This window comes from Saimiri boliviensis, chromosome 21 (assembly GCF_048565385.1).
Source record: "Saimiri boliviensis isolate mSaiBol1 chromosome 21, mSaiBol1.pri, whole genome shotgun sequence".
NCBI classification, from domain to species: domain Eukaryota; kingdom Metazoa; phylum Chordata; class Mammalia; order Primates; family Cebidae; genus Saimiri; species Saimiri boliviensis.
The window spans coordinates 13,033,557-13,047,314 of record NC_133469.1 but is presented as its reverse complement, the minus strand read 5'-3'; the positions used below and the strand labels follow the sequence as shown (position 1 = coordinate 13,047,314).

The window sequence follows — 13,758 nt, the reverse complement described above, 5'->3', positions numbered from 1 at the left end:
TGCTCCCAGGAAGGGCAGAGAGTCCAAAGCATCCAGCACCCATAAGCCTTGGGTCAATGGAGAAAGCCACCAGGGATGCAGTGGACTCAAAGAAAGATTCCACACCCCGAGAGAGACCCCTTCCTCAATGCCCCAGCCTGCATTCCCACCACCAGGGCCTGGGGCTGGGAGATGCCCCCGCACCGCACACCCACAGCAGCGTGGCCACAGAAAGGACAGGCCTGGCTGGCATCCAGCCTTTGGGGTTGGCGGGAGTATGAAATGACGCAATGGAGGGAAGGTGTCTGGGACACAGGCCGACTGCAGGCACACAAACAGTGGCCATTGTTATCGCTAGGTGGAAGAAAGGAAATTACTAGCACGGGCCACATCCTGGAACACTCACGGCATTGCCAACCAGGAAGGCGGCCAGCAGGGAGAAAGTGCTCACACATGCTTCCTTCTGTCCCCGCCACCTCGGACCCGGAGCCCAGGCTCTTTCCAGCTCAGCTGCAAGGGGGATGGGTGGGGGCCCCCCAATCATGCCTCACTTCATCTCTCCCCCTGGTTTCTCACAACCTCCTACCCTTGACCTGCCCGTGGGGTAACCACTTTTCCCTACTGATGACCGGCCCGTCCTGCTCCTCACCGGGGCTTCTCCCTGCACCCCCAGGATACCCGGGTCACCTGACACAGACCCCACCTCGGCTGCATCTAGCACCTTTCTCAACACCACAAGCAGAAAGACAAAGACTCAAGACCTTTGAGTTGACAGTGACAATTCTGCCTTCCACACCAGGCAATTTTTAGGTACCAGTTTTGGTCCCTCCCTCAAGGGAAGTCAGCTACTTCTGGCCTTTCTCTTTATCTCTGCTCACCCATCCCCTGTCAAAACCAAGCTTGCCTGCTGGGTTCACTGGGGGAAGACTTACAGAGTGTGCTAGTGTGAGGCTTTCCTGGAGGAGCTGAAAGGAATAAGTATTATTATCCCATCTCAGAGATCAAGAAACTGAGGCCCAGAGAGGCCCCAAATTGTACAAGTTCAAAGGGCAAATTAAGGGCGGGCACAGTGGCTCATGCCTATAATCCCAGCACTTTGGGAGGCTAAGGCAGGCAGATCGCTTGAGCCCAGGAGTTCAAGACCAGCCTGGGCAACATGGCAAAACTCTGTCTCTACAAAATACAAAATAAAATTAGCTGGGCCCAGTAGCGTGCGCCTACGGTCCCAGCTACTCAGGAGGCTAAGGCCAGAGGATCACCTGAGCCCGGGAGGTTGAGACCTCAGTGAGCCGAGGTTGCACCAGTGTACTCCAGCCCGGGCAACAGAGCAAGCCCCTGTCTCGAAAACAAGACAAAACTAAGGGCAAAGTAAACTTGCAATCCACCAAAAAAGAAAAACAAAGAAACGAAAAACCTCAACGGGGAAGAGAGGGGGACTGGAAGCAAGGGTAGAATCTCTGATGAGCTCCCTGGAAGTGACTACTTGGGTTCCTAACACAGTCACCGGAGAGACCCAAGCCTGGTTCCTGTCTCGCTGAGGGCACAGTCCCCTGAGGGAAGGACTGCCAAAGGAGGTGACTTTTGAGCTGAACGGTACAAGAACAGGAGTTTGCCTGTTCTTGTAAGCGGGGAGACGGCGAGGCCTTCACAGCGGATGAAGTGGATCCGAACGTGGGGGAAGGCAAGGAACAGGGGCTTGCCTGGCCCACCCGTGAACTGGGTGGCTCGAGAGGGGAAGGTGCCCACCCAGGAGAGGCTGTGGTTAGTGCTGTGATCCATATGAACACAGGTCACCCAGAGTCACTTGTCCAGTGGCTGCTATGTCAGCCACGCCCGGGGAAGCAGGTTTTTCGCCTCCTACAACGAGGAGCCGAGCCCAGGAAGAAGTGCAGCAGAAGACGGCGACCAAGAGGGTGGCTCATCATGAGTGGTGAGGGCGAACTCTGTCCCCAAAATCCGGTTCCTCCTCAGCCACCAATTCCCTGAAGGACCCTGGGCACGTCTTGGGCAGGAGAGGAGCGGTCCCTGTCCTCTGATGGTTACTGCTTGCAGCAGCTGCCAGGTCCGGGCTGTCCCCTCTCCTCCCCTTTGGAAGGTTTGTGTGAAAACTGCTTTTCAGCCAGGTGTGGTGGCTCACACCTATAACCCCAGCATTTTGGGAGGCCAAGGCAGGCAGATCACGAGGTCAGGAGTTCGAGACCAGCCTGACCAACATGGCGAAACCCTGTCTCTACTAAAAATACAAAAATTAGTTGGGTGTGGTGGCACACGCCTATAATCCCAGCTACTCGGGAGACTGAGGCAGGAGAATCACTTGAACCCGGGAGGTGGAGGCTGCAGTGAGCCAAGATCATACCACTGGACTCCAGCCTGGGCCACAGAGGGAGACTCAGTCTCAAAAACAAAAAGAAAAAGAAAGAAAACTACTTTTCCAGAGTGAAAGGAACTCACGCTTGCATCCTCCCGGGATGCTCTCTCCAGTTCCTGCCGCAGCCCCTGCTCGTCCTTCAAGGCTCAGCGGCCCCTCTGAATGCTCAGAGCACCGGAGCTCCTTCCAGCCTGCGCGGTAGTCATTTCTGCACATAGGCCCATGACAGCCAGGTCCATACCCCCGCAGCCTGACCCCTTCCATGCCCACTGTGCAACGCAAATCCAGCTGCAGGTCTCCCTGCTGACCCTGGCTAGTGGCGCCCCAGGACCTTCCAGAAAAAGCCCAGACTCCAGAGTCCATGAGAGCTGGCCCAACCCACCCCTCCAGCTCACCTCTCACCTCTACTCCAGCCACGCTGCACCATGGATCCTCCCAGAACAAGTCCAACTCACGCCACAGTGCACCTGGGGATATGCACATACGCTCCATGGCCTTAGCCCATCCTCCCCACTTTCTTAACCTGTCTCCGAGTATGCGCTGCATAAAGGACAAATGAATAAATCTCTTCTTGTCCATCAAGATTCAGCTCAGGTGCTGAAAATTCATACCTGCCCCTCTGCGCCGCAGCCCCAGTGTGCCTGCCCCTTCTCCCCAGCACCCCACACCACCCAGGGCCCAGCCTGCAGGAACACACACCATGTGAGAACGGGGATGCCTCTGTTGGCTTGGGCGGCCCACCCCACCTGCTTTGTTTCCCTAAGCACCTAGCATGTTCCTGACTCACAGTGGGTGTTTAATAAATGTCTGGTGAAGGCCGGGCATGATGGCTCACACCTGTAATCCCAGCACTTTGGGAGGCTGAGGCGGGTAGATCATGAGGTCAGGAGATCAAGACCATCCCGGCCAACATAGTAAAACCCCCATCTCTACTAAAACAAACAAAAAAAATTCGCCAGGTGTGGCGGCGCAGCCTGTAGTCCCAGCTACTCAGGAGCCTGAGGCAGGAGAACTGCTTGAACCCGGGAGGCGGAGGCTTGAACCCAGGAGGCAGAGGCTGCAGTGAGCCAAGATTGAGCCACTACACTCCAGACTGGCAACAGAGCAAGACTCCATCTCAAAAAATAATAATAATAATTTTTTTAAAAATGTCTGGTGAATGAATGAGAACGAATGAATGTACCAATTATAATCCCATGGGGCAAGCACCCTGAAACCCCCAGACACACCTTATTCTCTTGAAGGTGATAACAGGGACCACACACACTGTTCCCACCCACTCTGAGCTGCCAGGTTCCTCTCTACAATGGAATGGAAATATCGTGCTCAAATCCCACCAGTGGCTAACGGTCCCCAAGGGATTCACTTCTGCACCAGGAGAACCTGTATCCAGAACCTGCACTGCTCCAGGAGGGGCGCTACGTGATCAGACTAATCCCTCCCCAGTCTTCGGTCTAGAAAGTTCAGCTTTACACAGTCAGGGCGTTTAGGCTGAGCTCACTCCTAGTCCAAGCAGGAAAGACTCCAAGCCTTCTGCTTCCTTCTTGACTAAGCCGAGAGCAGAGAAGCAGGACAGCTGCCCGAGAGGTGCGTGACAGGAACCCACAGGCAGCAGGCCAGGAAGCAGACTCACAGGCTGGGCCACGCGGGGGACTGCAGGAGCACACACAGAACTGCCCGAGGTGGAAATCAGGTCTCATGAGCCCCAGTTGCTGATGATAGGATGTCCCATGATTGGGACAACTGCAGGATGGTCCTGCAGCAGAATAGTGATACCCTCCTAAACACCCTCCTCCTCCCCACTCACAACAGAGCGGGCTGAGAACTCAGGGTCCAGTCAGAGGGCCAGGCTGCCCTGACTTCCTTCCTGCAGCTCCCACTGACCGTGCCACCCAGCACGTGAGTGTGCCACCACACACTGGCCTCCGTCCTCTCACAAGGCCACCATGCTTCATGGTTGGCAAAGGGTTTCACACTTGTTACCTGCCTCCAATCTCACAAAGAGACAGGGAAGGTGCAGCTGGGCACGGTGGCTCACACCTATAATCTCACCACTTTGGGAGGCTGAAACAGGCGGATCACCTGAGGTCAGGAGTTCAAGACCAGCCTGGCCAACATGGTGAGAAAGAAACCCTCTCTACTAAAAATACAAAAAATTAGCCAGGCATGGTGGTGGGCAACTGTAATCTCAGCTACTCAGGAGGCTGAGGCAGGAGAATCCTTGAACCCGAAAGGCAGAGGCTGCAGTGAGCAGAGATCGCGCCACTGCACTAAAGCTTGGTTGACAGAGTGAGACTCCATCACAAAACAAAACAACAGGGAAGTGCGATCATCTCCCTGTTTGGCATATGGGGAAATCAAGGCCCCAAGAGAGGAAATGGGGGGGAGGATTTTGCCTGCCTGTGTCCTCTGACTCCTAAACAGCACTAGGCAAAGAGCTGGCCACACGGCAGGTGATCGATCCACAGGTGAAAAAACACTGAATGAACACAGGGGTCACATCAGCTCCCATCCGAGCCTCTGGGCCTCCAAGGCACATCCCAGCAAAATGTCCCCCAAATGTTCCCTCTGAACCCAGTTCCCACCACCCTCTTTCCTAAGTTAGTGGAGAGTGGGAAAGGGCTTAATCCCAGCCCCTCATGGCCCATCAGCGCCCACTGCTGCCCTGCACCCACAGGGTGCCAGATGTCTCACCAGTGTCTCAGGTGAACTGCCACATTTAATCCTCCAAACACCGGTAAGAAAAGGGCCAGTTCTCCCAGGAAACTGGGGCACAGGTTACACAATTTGCCAGGGTCTGAACCCAATTAGCTGGAATCCGGAGTATCCGGCTCTTAATCCTCAAACTGCCTTCAGGAGGAAGCTGAGTGGCAAGCGGCTGAACGAGGCTTGCTCTACCGCCTCTCAGATTCCGAAAGCCAAGGCCCTCGTTGCAAAATGCACTGCCGCTCACGTGAACCAGAGCAAAATGCCCTTTCACAAGAGGAAAAAGCGTCTCTTTCATTCACTCTGCTTGGCTGGACCACAGCCGGAGGCAAAGTGCCCCGAAACTGTCACTGGAGCTCCCATGCACGTGAGACAGGGGTGACTTCAAGAGATCTTTGGGCTGGCGGCATGGTACAGTGTGGCCCGTGTTATGACTCACTCCACAAACATTTACTGAGACGGATTGTTCGCAGGGCATTGTTCTAATGCTGAGGATACAATCGTAAACAAAACAGACTGGGCAGTTCACTCCTGTAAGCCCAGCACTTTGGGAGGCTGAGGCAGGAGGATCACTTGAGCTCAGGACTTTCAGACCAGCCTGGATCATATAGTGAGACCTCATCTCTACAAAAAATTTAAAAATCACCGGGGCATGGTGTCTCACGCCTGCAAGTCCCAGCTACTAAGGTGGCTGAAGTGGGAGGACTGCTTAAATCCAGGCTGCAGTGAGCTGTGATTATGCCACTGCAATCCAGCCTGGGCGACAGAGTGAGACCCTGTCTTAAAACAAAGGCCGGGCGCGGTGGCTCAAGCCTGTAATCCCAGCACTTTGGGAGGCCGAGGCGGGTGGATCACGAGGTCAAGAGATTGAGACCATCCTGGTCAACATGGTGAAACCCCGTCTCTACTAAAAATACAAAACATTAGCTGGGCATGGTGGCACGTGCCTGTAATCTGAGCTACTCAGGAGGCTGAGGCAGGAGAATTGCCTGAACCCAGGAGGCGGAGGTTGCGGTGAGCCGAGATCGCGCCATTGCACTCCAGCCTGGGTAACAAGAGCGAAACTCCGTCTCGGAAAAAAAAAAAAAAAAAAAAAAAAAAAAACAAGGCCAGGTGTAGTGGCTCACACCTGTAACCCCAGAACCTTGGGAGGCTGAGGCGGGTGGATGACTTGAGGTCAGGAGTTCAAGATCAGCCTGACCAACACAGGGAAACCCCATGTCTACCAGAAAATACAAAAATTAGCAGGGCGTGGTGGTATGTGCCTGTAATTTCAGGTTCCTGGGAGGCTGAGATGGAAGAATCATTTGAACTTAGGAAGCGGAGGTTGCAGTGAGCCGAGACTGCACCACTGCACTCCAGCCTGGGCAACATAGTGAGACCCTGTCTTAAAAACAAAACACACAAATAACAACAACAACAACAAAGTCCACAAGATCCCTGACCTCCTGGAACTTATATTTCAGACAGAGCTACTAATAATAAAGATTAACAGGCAAAATGTAGACAAAGGTTTTAGATACCAATTAAGTACTGAGGAGAAAAACCTGAGAATGGGGATAGGCAGTGCTGGGGTGGAGAGTGAAATTTTAGATAGGGCGATGAGCAAAGTCTCACCAAGAAATTGACCTTAAATAAATACCTGAAGGAGAGAGATTAAAGTGATACAAATATCTGGGAGAAGAGCTTTTTAGGCAGAGGAAAGAGCAAGTGCAAAGGCCCTGGGGCTGGAACATGTTCAGCGAGTTCCAGGAAGAGCCAGGAAGGCAACAGGGGGCCAGGCGTGTGCCACAAGAGGAGAGGCCACTGCAGGGCTTGGAACAAAGAAACCACATTTTTTTCTTTTTTGAGACGGAGTCTCACCCTGGTTGCCCATGCTGGAGTGCAATGGCACAATCTCAGCTCACCGCAACCTCCACCTCCCAGGTTCAAGTGATTCTCCTGCCTCAGCCTCCCGAGTAGCTGGGATTACAGGCATGTACCACCACACCCGGCTAATTTTGTATCTTTAGTAGAGACAGGGTTTCCTCATGTTGGTCGGGCTGGTCTTGAACTCCTGACCTCAGGTGAGCTGCCCACCTCCGCCTCCCAAAGTGTTGGGATTATAGGCATGAGCCACCACACCCAGCCAAGACAACATTTTAACAAGACCGCACTGGCTAGATGTGAGGTAAGAAACAGAGAGGCCTCACAGATAATCTCACTGCTTTGACTTGAGCAACTGAATGAATAATACTCCCATTTCCTAAGATGAGAAAGCAAGTGGGAGGAGCATAAATAAATAAATACTTGAAGTTGGAAATGCCTAAGTTTGAGGTGCTGAGTAAGCAATTAGATATTGGAGTCTATCATTCCAGGGAAAGGCCTGGACTGGACTAGGATATAAATTTGTGGCCTGACAGAATAGAGACGGCACTTAAAGCCGTGAGACTGGATGAGATCACCATCCGAAAATGCCAAGAGACATGTAAGACCTGACCCTATTAAAATCCACTGTGAAAGACACAGAACATGTTCTCCCAAGGAGCCACCCTCTACTCAGTGAAGCTTTTTTTTTTTTTTTTTGGAGACAGAGTCTTGCTCTGTCACCCAGACTGGAGTGCAATGGCATGATCTCAGCTCAATGAAACCTGCTGCCCAAGTTCAAGCAATTCTCCTACCTCAGCCTCCCAAGTAGCTGGGATTCCAGGTGCATGCCACCAGGCCTGGCTAACTTTTTGTGTTTTAGTAGAGACAGCATGTCACCGTGTTGCCCAGGCTGGTCTCGAACTTCTGAGCTCAGGAAATCTGCCCGCCTCAGCCTCCCAAAGTGCTGGGATTACAGGCATGAGCCACCACACCTGGCCCAAAGTGAAGCTTATAGCACACTCTTCACTATAAAGCCCTTGCCCCTTGCCTACCTACTTCCCCCAGCACAGACCCAATAGATGTGTGCAGACACACACACATGCACACGCACACACACAGAGTATTTAAATTCCTCCTTTCTGTATCTCTTAGTGATGTCATTCTGCTGAGTCAGAGGAAAACTCCCTTTTGGGGATGCTATCATGTAACAAGAAAGTAACCCACGGAAAGGAGAAAAGGCGTCCTAAGCACTGAGACAACAGTAGCAAACCTTACGCATCAGGGTGATCACACAGGCTCTGGTGCCAGATTCCAGCTTCAACGTCATCAGTCATTCACCCTCTTTTTCTCATGTGCAGTGAGAATAACACTGACTACACTAAGAGTAGCCCTAGAACAGCAGACAGTCCAAAAATAGTTGTTGGACAAATGATGAGTGAATGAATGCTAAAGATAACATATACAGAAGAGCCTGACTCACGGGGAGTGATCAACAAACACTGCCAAATGATGCACTGAAAGACAAGGGACCTCCTGCTCACCCTTCTCTCCTTGTCTTCTCATTCCCTTTCCCTTTCCATTCTTCTCAATCCTGCCTATGACCCAACAGTAAAATCATGCCTTTGTTCAGGGCCATACTGGTTATAAAGCTTTGCCTTCTACATTTTCTCACTCAAATTGTGAACCTCATGGCAGCCTTATGAGGGCAGGAAGTACAATCCCCTGTCACAGATGAGGAAACTGAGACTTGGACGGAAAACAGCTTCCAAACTCCAGGCAGAAACAGTAACAAAAACAATGCATTCAAACACAATGCATTCGGCCCAAGGGTGGAGACTCAATGTTGCCAAACCAAACCTGCCTGACATCCTGCTGGGTGGGTAAGAGGCAGGTGAGGGAAAGACCCAGAAGCCAGGGGAGGTTATTTGTTTGGAGTCATGTGGGTAGCCCATTAAACCTATGGCCACAGATCCCCTTGCCCTGTGTCCTCCCGGACCCACACCCACAGGCTTGCCCCTGGCCCAGTCACATGATCACCCGGGTCACATGCTCCCCGTCACCAGCTTCCAAGTCATCCGTGGAAGCAGGAGGTGGACAAATGACGGGATGGTGGCCAGGCTGAGGGGAAGGAGGGAGCATGTCGGGGGCAGATCTGGAGGCACGCGAAGAGGAAGGGCAGGGAGGAAAGGCAGGAGAAGCGGGGAGTGAGAAACGGGTACAGAGGCACCACGAGGTGGAATGCAGAAGGAGGCGGAGGTGAAGTGGGGAGTCAAGTGAGAGCTTAGAGGAGCACAGGAAGGAGGGCGACCAATGGGCCCAAAGAGGCACTGAGAGGCGGGGAAAGAGGAGAGACGGGTTGACTCGGGAAGTTAGGGATACTGAGGGAGACACACGGAAGAGACCAGGGTACAGGGGAGGAACTCAGGGTCGAAGCTCCGGTCCCTGGGGTCCACAAGTTCGAGATGAAGACAAGGGCGGTCTCGGGATGGGAGTTGGGGACGCTGAGGGGATGAAAAGAGGGAAGCTGCAGGCACTTAGGGAGTCACATAAGGGTCAATGGAGGACATGCCTCAGAATCGGCGACACGAGGAGGATCCAAAGGACGGCCCGGCGGAGACGTCGGAGTCCGGGACGCCGAGGAGGTTGGGGAAGCGAACCCAGGCCCCGCCCACCTGCGAGGTCACTCACCTCGGCTGACTCAGCACTTGTACTTCCTCCTACTTCCGGAAACAAATAGGCCTCGGGTCACGTGACGGCTTGACCGCCGCTCTCCGCCAATCACTGGTGGCCCTGCCCCAGGCCTCCGCTAGGCTCCGCCCCCCCGCCCGAGAACGGCGGGAGGCGGGGGGTCCGCCATTTTTTTTAACTGTCCAATGGAAAGGGCTTCCTTAGCTAGGGAGGACGAGCTTTCGGCAGGAGCCAATCCTCGGCGGCGAGGTGCGGCCATGTCTGTGCCGGGCGGAAGATGCGCGTGGCGGCTCCTTGGCAGTCATGTTGATGAGGGGCAGGAGTCTCACCTGAGTCCGCCTTCCGCCTCTTAAAGCGGCGACAGCCTGGAGTCTGAAGTTACTATTAATGATTGCTCGTAAAGATAAAAATAAAGGCAACAGTGGCATAGGGCATAACAAGGAGGAGCCTGTTTTGATTTTGCCAGGTAGCCTCAAGCCAGGGTTGCCAGATGTAGCATATAAAAAATACAAGATGTTCAGTTAAATTTGAATTTCAGCTAAATAGACAAGTTTTTTTTCCCCTGTAGAACAGAAATTGATCAGAGCTTTTTTATTTTCACAACTAAGGCCAAACTCCCTAGGGAATTACCACATAGGTCTTTTTTTATTTCTGTTTGAGAAAGTCTCGCTCTGTCTCCCAGGCTGGAGTACAATGGCATTATCTCAGCTCACTGCAACCTCCACCTCCCAGATTCAAGTGATTCTCCTGCCTCGGCCTCCCAAGTAGCTGGGCTTACAGGCATGCACCACCACAGCCAGCTAATTTTTGTATTTTTAGTAGAGACGGGGTTTCACCGTGTTGGCCAGGCTGATCTTGAACTCCTGACCTCAAGTGATCTGCCCATCTCGGCCTCCCAAAGTGCTGGGATTATGGGTATGAGCCACCACGCCAGGCTGCTAAATTTTTAATGTAAGCAAAATATACTAAGTTTAGTATCGTGCTAGAAATGTATGCATTGTTGTCTGGCAACCCATCCTGAGCCAATCTCAGGAAATACCTTAGCACTTTCAGTAGGAACTTGGGCAAATGATCTTTGTGAACCTCAGACCCATCATCCAAGAAGTGGGCACCGTAATACAAGGGTGTTGTGCCATCTAGAAGTAAATTAGTCCCCATTCGTGCACATGGTGGGATTTCAATAAATGGCAGTTGTTAGGGTTAATAATGCCGATAATGACGTATGTTGGAGAGAAGCCAGGAGGCTAGACTTTAGTCCCACATCTGCATCGGGCCGACCAGGTCATATCCTCTCTTTAGCCCACCGGCTTGGTTGCGCCTTTTCTCTCCCTAATAATCCCCCAACCCAACCAGGCGTGGTGGCTCACGCCTGTAATCCCACCACTTTGGGAGGCCGAAGCAGGCAGATCACGAGGTCAGAAGATCGAAACCATCCTGGCTAACATGGTGAAAGTCCATCTCTACTAAAAATACAAAATATTAGCCAGGCGTGGTGGCATGTGCCTGTAGTCCCAGCTACTCGGGAGGCTGAGGCAGGAGAATCGCTTGAACCCAGGAGGCGGAGGTTACAGTGAGCAGGAATCATGTCACTGCATTCCAGCCTGGGTGACAGAGGGAGACTCCACCTCAAATAATAATAATAATAATAATCACCCAACCCTAGATGAATCTGCCAGACTGCTCTCTGTTTATGTGGGAAGTCTAGTTGCTGGTGTTATTCTTGTGGAATGAAGTGTGTAGGTGTGGTGACTCACATCTATATGCCCAGCACTTTGGGAGGCTGAGGTTTGGGAGGCTGAGGCAGGTCAATCACTTGAGGTTAGGAGTTTGAGACCAGCCTGGCCAACATGGTGAAACCCTGTCTCTACTAAAAATACAAATAATTAGCTCGGTGTGGTGGCCATAGCCTGTGATCACAGCTGCTCAGGAGGCTGAGGCAGGAGGATCACTTGAACCAGGGAGGCAGAGGTTGCAGTGAGCCGGGATCGTGCAACTGCACTCCAGCCTGGGTGACAGAGTGAGACTCTGTCTCAAAAACAAGTGTTTTCTCCTCAGTCCATCTAATGATATTAGTGCCTAGACCTGGCAGCCAATGAAACTTGTACAAGGTTTAGTTAAGGATCTTCACAGGTTAATGAAATTAACCATCTTAACATCCTCCTGTTCCCCATTTTACAGGTGAGGAAACTGTTCCTTAAAGTAAGATTTAAAATTTGCTTCAGAGTTTCAGCTGGGCCAGGCCCCGTGGCTCACACTTGTAATCCAAGCACTTTGGGAGGCCAAGGAGGGAGGATCATTTGAGATCAGGAGTTTGAGACCAGCCTGATTAACATGGTGAAACCTTGTCTCTACTAAAAATACAAAATTAGCCAGGCGGGGTGGCACATGCCTGTAATTACAGCTACTCAGGAGGCTAAGGCAGGAGAATTGCTTGAACACGGGAGGCAGAGGTTGCAGTGAGCCAAGATCGCACAATTGTACTCCAACCTGGGCAATAAGAGCGACACTCCGTCTCAAAAAAAAAAAAAAAAAAAAAAAAAAAGAGTTTCAGCTTGGCTGGGCATGGTGGCTCCAACTGTAATCCCAACACTTGTGAGGCTGAGGTGGGCAAATTACTTGAGCTCAGGAGTTCAAGACCGGCTTGTGTAACATGGAAAAACCTCATATTTACAGAAAATATAGAAATTATCCAGATGTGGTAGTGCATGCCTTTGGTCCCAGCTACTGTGAAGGGGAGGCCAGGGGGTGGAGGATATAGTGAGCCAAGATCACCAGCACTCCAGCCTGGGTGACAGAGCAAGACCATGTTTCAAAAAAAGAGAGTTTTAGTTTGAAGTGGAGAGAAAAGGATAAAGACTCGGAATTCTCAATGAAAATACCTTGCCCTCCATACCCCAAACAAGCAAAATTAGAGAGATGGTTATCAGGGAGCTTGCAAAAGGCCATGCATTCCACCCACTGCCAAGCAATCTTTCCTGAGAAAACCCACAAGGGCAACATGAGGTGTCCAGTTCTTCAACAAACACCGACCCTTGCATTCAGGATTATGCAAAGCACGTTTGGAAATGCAGACACACAGGTGAATCTCAAATGTGGAAAAGGGAAAAGGGCTGGGCAGGGTGGCTCACACCTGTAATCACAACACTTTGGGAGGCCAAGGCGGGTGGATGACCTGAGGTCAGGAGTTCGAAATTAGTCTGACCAACATGGTGAAACCCCGTCTCTACTAAAAATACAAAAAATAAAAAATAGCCGGGCATGGTGGCAGGCACCTGTAATCCCAGCTACTGGGAAGGCTGAGGCAGGAGGATCACTTGAAAGCAGGAGGTGGAGGTTGCAGTGAGCCAAGATTGCACCACTGCACGCCAGCCTGGGGGACAGAGCAAGACTCTGTCTCATAAAATAAACACATTTTAAGAAGGAAAGTAAAATGCGGAAAAGGTCAAGGGAGGTTGGTTGGATTCATTGTTGGAAACACTTAAAGATCCATGGAAGACATTCACAAAACAGAATCTCAGTACCTGACGAAGTTAAATATCCCTTCCCTAGGTATTTCTGGTGGAAACTATTTAATGAGTAGATAAATCAAAAGATGAAATAGAGGGAATTATTAGGTAGAACTGAATGAGCAAGTAAAGGGATGGGGCAGGTAAGCACGAGGGAGTGTGTCCTGTAGTGCTAGCGGATGCAGCTGTGCAGTTAAAGTCAAAGAACTTCTCTTGAGGTGCTGTGCTAGGTTCCTCCCGTACAACTTCAGGAAGCAGGGTGTCTGCCCTCTAAGAGCTCAGAGCACAGAGGATCAGATTCAACTAATCCCTTCCTTCAAGGAGCTAGATGAATATGTAACTAACATGCTAACGGTGCAATTTTGTACTTCCTTTTTTTTTTTTTTTCCCAGAGATAGGGTCTCACTCTGTCACCCAAGCTGGAGTGCAGTGGCATGATCTTAGCTCACTGCAACCTCCATCCACCTCCCGGGTTCTAAGTGATTCTCCCGCCTCAGCCTCCAGAGAAGCTGCATTAAAGGCGCATGCCACCACGCCTGGCTAATTTTTGCATTTTTAGTAGAGACGGGATTTCACCATGTGGGCCAGGCTGGTCTCGAACTCCTGACCTCAGGTGATCTGCCCGCCTCTGCCTCCCAAGTGCTGGGATCACAGGCGTGAGCC

General features: G+C 51.6%; 1 protein-coding gene across 4 annotated transcripts in view; it reads right to left on the bottom strand.

The window, feature by feature from the left end:
* The window catches only part of PLA2G6 (phospholipase A2 group VI), a 56,514-nt gene extending 46,851 nt beyond the window's left edge, over positions 1-9,663 (bottom strand). For 3 of the 4 annotated variants that reach the window (XM_074391124.1, XM_039463045.2, XM_074391126.1), the window contains exon 1: positions 9,471-9,583. The gene's annotated coding sequence lies outside the window, so the exon portion shown is untranslated. The other variant, XM_039463044.2, reaches the window with a different exon arrangement.
* Positions 9,664-13,758: the final 4,095 nt, after the last annotated feature.